The following is a 7,718-nucleotide window of genomic DNA, read 5'->3' on the forward strand; positions in this document are numbered from 1 at the left end:
TGTTCCCTCAGGGCGACCACACGAGCTACACTACGCACCGTCTCATAAGCACAACCTTCACTGCACTCCGCAGCCCTCAGGACAAGATAATCATGATGAGTCACACTATGCATAGTGATAATTAACTAATATAGAGTGCTGCTGTTCCAATGGATAGTATTTGGGGATTCCTGAGCAAGTGCTCTTTCTTCCACCTCCGCCAGCGGGGGGGGGGGTGGGGGATTTATAGCGGTTTGATGTGGCCAAACGGACGGTTGCTCGCTTAATCACTGGGGAGCACCTTTGCAGCCAGGTACCTCGATTCTGGAGTTATTTGGTCACCATGGGACTGGATGGAATTTGAGAATTTGTTCTCCCGTTCTACAAGAAGTCTAGTACCTAGAATGCGAGTTACACAAATTTGGTGTATCAAAGGTTGTATAGAATTGTGTTATGCTAGTTGCTAAATGTTTCCTAGACGACTATGGGTTTTATTGAATCTTGTATGGAGAAGGTTTGTTTTGACATAATCTGTGAACGAGTCTACAAAATCGAATAAGATAAAGTTGAATATCCTCTTAGGCCCTCAATGGAACGAGGAATACCAAGCTCACCCCCAAGTTATACTTTTGCAAACTTTCACTAATCTTCTAGATTGCAAATGCGGCCTTGGATTTTCTATAGGATAGATTAGGCTATTTTGATTATACTCTACAGTTTGCGGTCGTATACTTATACCAAAGTTATTGCTCTCTTTATAATTGTTGACTGATCATTATTGGTGCTAAGAAAAGATATTCGGTGGATATGCTGTCGAACTTTTAGAAGTATGCTTATTAGTGAGCAAGAAGGCCAAAGAAGGGTCGGTTTCTATCTCTACTATTAATGAGTTGGTGGTGGCTGCAAAGATATATGATATCCCACAAGCCGACGTATGACTTTAGAGAATCCAATGTAGGCTATGCAATATTTACGAACCAAAGTACGAATCCAATGTGGAGTATGCAACCATTTATGCATGGAGTATAAAACCGATATAGATTACATATGAGGATTTATGTAGGGTGGATGATACAGACATAGATTATTGTCATTTACATATTCGATCATGAAACCAATATGAAGTATACAATCATTTACATATGAATTATACTATGGGAAGTATGTGATTACCTATGCATTTGAAAAGCATGAATCTAGTGTGGAGTATGTGATCATTTACATAGAGGAACACTAGAACATATGATTCTTCACATGGCTTATTGTGCAATCTTGCTATGTATTTGCATACCATCTCTAGATTTAGGTAGAATTATTGGTGCATGTTAGTTAGGACTTAGGATTATGAAACGTTTGGCTTGTTTAAGATCTTTTCCTATGGAACTTATTGGTTGCCTCAATGGTTATTGGGCTAGGCTAAGGTTTTGACCACAAGCTAGTATGAACCAAAGCTCTCCTAACAGAAAAGTTTCTTGCTTCCTTAGTTTGCCTCTCTATGAAGGTGAATCACGGTATGCATGAAGTAAAAGTGAAAAATAAAAAATAAAATTACCATGGTGTTTTTATATCACTTAATTATTGTAAGATTGATTCTACTCTAACTCCACACTATTGCCATTTGATATGTATTTATTACATATCAAACTGGCTCACACAACTCAATTTGTGCCATCACTAGAAGGGCATATCTTGCATTTGCTCATGGTTCATGCTTGATGGGTGTGGTGGGAGTGGGACTAAACCATTGCTTCCAAAGATTCATCCTACATTGCAAATGGGCCTATTTGTTATGGTAAATTAAGAAATTCTAGCTGGAATATATCATTTATGGCCGTAAATTTTTATTTATCATTATTTTGATCTCTTTATTGTTGTTGATCGACTTGTTAAGAAATGTTGTCAAAAATTTTAAAATCTATTTTTTATTCAGCAAAGGGACCAAAGAAGAGTTGGTTTTTTAAGTGTATTTCTCTAATATTAAATGTGTTGATGATGTGGTGAAGATGTATGATACTCTGCCAAGCAAATTACTTTTGAATTGATATAACCATATGCTTTGGAGTATCCAAAGCGGAGTATGCGATATTCACATACGAATATGAGTCCATGTAGAGTATGCAATCATTTATGTAGTGGAGGGTGATGCGGATGTCTTTATCTATTATACGGTTATTTATACAACCATATGAATCCAATGTGGGTGTATAATCATTCATGAAGTAGAGCAGAAAATAATATGAAATGTACAATAATTTATGCACCAGAAGTATGGAACTAATATGGTATATATGATCATTTAAGCTTTGAAGCATGGGTCAAATGGATTGTGAAATTATTTATGTAGTGGAGTGTATGATTATTCACACATTCCTCTATTTACATGGCTTATCATACAATCTTATCCGTGTGCCATATCTAGATATAGGAAATATTTTACGGGCGTGTGTCAACTAGGACACTGAAACTTGTAACTTATTCAAGATTTTTACTATGAACATTACTTTTAGTGGCCTAGATTGTTATTGGGGTACTAGGCCAAAGGGTGTGACCACAAGCTGGAGTACAAACTAAAACTCTCATGCAAAGAAGAGTTGCTTTCCTGATTAGTTTGACTTTTTAAGAAGGTAAATACATTATACATCACATGCACGAAGTATTGCCATGGTGTTGTTATATCACTTATATTATTGTTAATTCCAATCCTACTCTAAAGTATACTATTGTCCTTTAACATGTACACATATGAATGTTGCCATCAGGTGACACAGTTTACAAGACCCTTATTCTTCATTAGAAGGATGTATCTTGTACTTACAAACGCCACTATTGCTTGGGAAGAAGATTGATGCTAGATGAACGTGGGAAGGACCATTGCTTATTTATGAACTATTTTACTTATAGGCGTATCTGGTGTGATTTCAGACAAACTTGAGGTGCTGCACATAATTTGCGCTTTCTTTTTTTTGAAAGCTTGGGTGGCTCTATGGCCTTTCATTACCATCACCGGATTCCGCTAAATCGCGGATCACCTGCACATTTACAGATTCGGGAAGAGGGCCAGTCCATATGCATGACTGTTCCGAACCCCAAAATAAACCCAGTCTTGCAAGCTCGTGCGCAGACGAGTTAGTACAACGTGGAATAAGAGAAACAGCTAAACACACAAACTCATTAGCTAACAGGTTTCGGATATCCCTGAAAATCACTCCACAGTGGCCACGATCATGAGTAACACATGTAATAGCTTCCTTTAGAACACTTGAGTCAACCTCCAGCTGCACATGGGAGATGCCATACAATTCTGCTGTTTCCAAAGCTTTGAGACAGCCAACCGCTTCCGCCATTAACGCATCATGAAGCAGACTAGTGTTGCCTGCACCTGCCAGCACGTGTGCACCTGTGTAATCTCTAATAATGAAGCCCCAGGCGCCATGCTTAGTTGCCTTCACAAAAGCTCCATCAGTATTGATTTTCAGGACACCTTGGGGAGGTCTGAGCCATCTCTGTTGTAGCCTAGCAGTCGGTCTAATTTTTATCGTTGGCAATTCCAGCAGCCCCGCCATCTCTAAGACTGAGTGACAAACATTTTGTATATTTTGAATTGGATCTCCAGCATTTACCTTGTTTCTTACATCCCACCACTTCCACAGCAAGAGGCTAACCTTACATGCCAAGCTTTGTTCAGTTGCAGCACATTCCAACAAAATCCTTCAATGATTTGGCCGACAGCAAAGCAAGGTGTGTTTGTTCCATTTCCAAAATACGCCAACATCTCTTTATTAGCTTGCATTTTAGAAAACAGTGACCCCCATCCTCCTCAAAACGCATGCACACCGGACATCTCGTGTCAAGAATAACCCCTCTCCGTTTGATGTTTTGCTTCAGTGGTAGGCTGTTATGAGCCAGGCGCCAAATAAAATGACGTACCTTTGGAGGACATGGCAGCTTCCACAATTTCTTCCACTTCTGTGCTTCGTGGTCTCCCTCCCGACAGCACACGCTACTTTCTCCTTGCTGGTACTGCCGCTGGCGCCTCTCTTCATCTACTAACACGTGGTATGCCGACCTGACCGAAAACATCCCCTTCCTGTCATGGTGCCAGGCAATAACATCATCCCTGCCGATGCGTACTGGGATTGATAGAATATTTGGAACGTCTTCTTCCCAAAAGATTTCACGCACAAGCTGGGAGTCCAATGTTCCAGTAATCGGATCGATAAGTTCTTCAACTTTTGAGAGTAGCACCGAACCCCGTGGTGTTCTTGGTTGGCGGGATATACCTGTTGGGATCCAGGGGTCATCCCAAATTCTTACTTGGGACCCATCGCCAATCCACCAGATCAAACCATTCTTCAAAGCTTTAAATCCCCGAACAATGCTGCGCCAAGTATAAGAAATTCCTGACCCCTCAGACACCTGCAAAAGGTCACCACTTGGGCAATACCGAGCTGTGAGTAATCTCGCAGATAAAGACTCCGGGTTTTGCAGAATGCGCCAAGCTTGTTTTGCTAGCATAGCAAGATTGAAAAGATGCAGATCTCTGTAGCCCAAGCCGCCCTCATCTTTCCGACTTGACAGAATCTCCCAAGACACCCAACGCACTTTATTTTCCTTCTCCATTTGAGCCCACCAAAAACGGCAAATCATAGTACTAATCTCATCCGACACTGACTTTGTGATATCAAAACAGGCCATCGCATAGCTTGGAATTGCCTGGGCCACCGCTTTTGTAAGAGTTTCTTTTCCGGCCTTCGACAAAAGCTTCTCCTTCTAGCCATGTATGCGCTTCCAGACTCTGTCTTTCAGATATGCAAATGTTTGTATCCTTGAACGACCCATATAGACAGGCAAGCCAAGGTACCTGTCTGTTCTCACCCCCTGTGCAAATTTGCGCTTTCTTGACTTCATAAACGACTCACAGAGACGAAACAGAGGTGGTGACAAACACGTGGAAATTATTAGTTTGCCCCGTAACCCTTATGTTGGACCGACGGGGCTACCATGGGCTGGCTACACGCGAGGAGATGGAAGGGATGTTGGGCCAAATTGGAGGAGAGTGAGGGCCTTACTTCCTTTCGGCCCATTGGATCATATACGCGCCACAGCATTCGTGGTTTCCCTGCCTCCAAATTCCCCAGTAAGCGCAGGCAATTTTTTTTTGTTCCCAGCTTTTTTGGCTTGTCATGCTGCTGTTGTCTTTGTACATAGAAGAAGAATTCTTGGAGTCATAAATATTTTCTGTGTTCGAGCTGGGCCAAAATGGAGACAGTGAAGGCCTTACTTCCTCCTTTTTGGTCCATTGATTGGATCCATGGGTAGCAACAACATCACGTCAAAGCATTTGTTGTTTCACAAGGCCCATTTGGCCTGCCTTTTTTTCCCTGTTAAGTGACCAGCACTCACTCTGCCTCCGGGCGCAATTTTTTTGTTGCCTGCTTTTTTAGCTTCTTATGCTGCTGTTTGCAGTTTGCCGAGAAAACCCTGCTGCTGTGCTGTCTTTGTAGAGGAAAGAATTCTTGGGGCCTTAAATATTTTCCGTCTTCGACCTGTAGCAGTTTTTGCACATTTGGCGCTTGAAATCTAGAATTATTGACTCTAAAAAAGGTTTTTTTTTGTGAAAAGAATATGCTTTTTTCTTTTTTCTTTTTACATTGTTGCTGAAGCTAGAGACAAAACAGGTAGTTAGTGAGGTCCCATAGCCGCCTTTCTTCTCATCAGTTTTCAGAGCAAGCCCACACCTGGAACAATATCAAAGCCTGCTAATCTATTGCCTGTCAATTCCTTCCCTGAATATACAATCCAGAAATAAAAGCATTAGTACAACAAACGGCAGTATACAAAGTGGCACTCCGTCCATGTCAAACGCTAAAGTTTGACAAGCAATCCTGAAGAGGGGATGATTGGGAGGAACAAAAATGTTAGGTAGGTAGATTCCAGGCCACTTTATCGACAGGGTTTGAAAGAGATCGGGTCAACAAAGCTAAAGCTCAGGCTGTGAGCATGACAGGCCCTGATGGAAACCGCATTGATTGATTAGCTCTAGGATGAGACAACGTTGCACACATCACGCAAGCATGCTCATCAAACTGTTTATTTTTCAGTTCTTTCTCCTTTTTTGGGTTGTTTCCCCCCTCTTTTTGGAGATAAGCATGTTGCAAGATGCGAATAGTTTGGGAGGAACCTGGATGAAAAACGCACGCAGGACTGGTTGTGTCTGCAACGCATAAAAAAGCTGTCTACTCAGATTAGGCCTTGAGAGAGTTCATTTAGGATGAATTTCTTCAGATTTGACTGAACTGTAATTCAACTGATTCTCAGTTGCCAGAATGGGTACTTGCGGGACTCAACAATGCTCATTCCTCCACCAGCAGTTGAGACCATTATCTGAAGGAAATTCAAACAGTTGCAATTCCAGATAATGATCTCAACTGCTGCTATGACGAATGAATCATTGAGTACCGCCAGTGCCCTTTCTTTCTTTTTCTGTGGCATCTAAGCTGAAGTCAAAACGGCTGCTGATAAGTGATAACCGAGATTATAAAAACACGCTCCATTCCATCCATGATGAGACCACCCTTCCACATGCCCACTCACATGGTTCTACTCCGTGATCGAGCAATCAACCATGCCACGGGCATCACTTCAACGCCGAGAGGAGAGTTCTCCTTCCTTCCGCACCTCAAAAGAATCGTTGTATAATGCAAAATGAATGTGCAGACGCGCAGTTCATCCTCAGCACGCGTGCGCGTCGGTTTGCGCAGCGCTCCTACCTGTGGCCATTTGTTTTCTCTGTCTCTGAATGACTGAAATCTGCAGCCGCCGACTGCGACGAACGTTGTCCTCCAAAAGTTTGTAGTTTACGGGATTCGGTACACCAAACCACTATTTTACACTGGGGTTTAGAAGGTTCTTTTGGTAGATAAGATGGGCAAACTGACAAGACTACCTAGTACCTACCACCAGTCCCTGCAACTGCTTTTCCGATCACTGATCACAGTGTTCAGATCTCAGAACAGTCGCAGATTTGGAAACTTGCGATGCTGCCGGATTGCATAAGTGACAAGGCGAGACGGCAGTCTGAGGCTATAAGATCTTTCTCCGAGATCGTGGCCGGATCAATTTCAGACGGCAGGGGCATTCGTCCGTCGCCGGAGGTCAGCAGATGTTAGGCAGCCATGAACCGAGCCGTCTCGTTCGCGCCCGTCACCTCACCGCGGACTCCATCAACCGCGACGACGAAACCGGCGCCGGGGGCCCTAACAACTCCCGGAGAAAAAAAAAGCCGAGGCCCAACACATTTCAGGCAAGAAGAGATCGCCAGTGCCTGTGCGTGCGTTCTCAGCTAATTTCAGGCAGGATCAGTCACGGTCACCACCAGTGCATGGGCTACCGATCGAGTTCTTGGGAGTTCGGCTCGTATCTGACAGTTCGTATCCGATCCATAGGTGGGTAGGTAGGTGGTGCTGATGCTCTTGGGAGTTCGGCTCGTGATCTGACAGTTCGTATCCGATCCAGAGCTGTTTTTTGGGGCAGGTTCGTGTTTGTCTGAACTGTGCTGTCTCGGCTCGTAGGTTCCGGAATGAGATTGTAGGTCAGATCCGAGAACCAAGCGTGCAGGATATTGTAAACAACGTTGGTGACCTGATGTAATGAGCAGTGCAGACGAACGAATTAAGTTAGTAATGGATGATTTTGACCTGACAGAAACCTGTTCCCTGAGCCATCAAAATGCTTTCGAA

The sequence above is a fragment of the Setaria italica genome, chromosome VII (assembly GCF_000263155.2).
Source record: "Setaria italica strain Yugu1 chromosome VII, Setaria_italica_v2.0, whole genome shotgun sequence".
NCBI classification, from domain to species: domain Eukaryota; kingdom Viridiplantae; phylum Streptophyta; class Magnoliopsida; order Poales; family Poaceae; genus Setaria; species Setaria italica.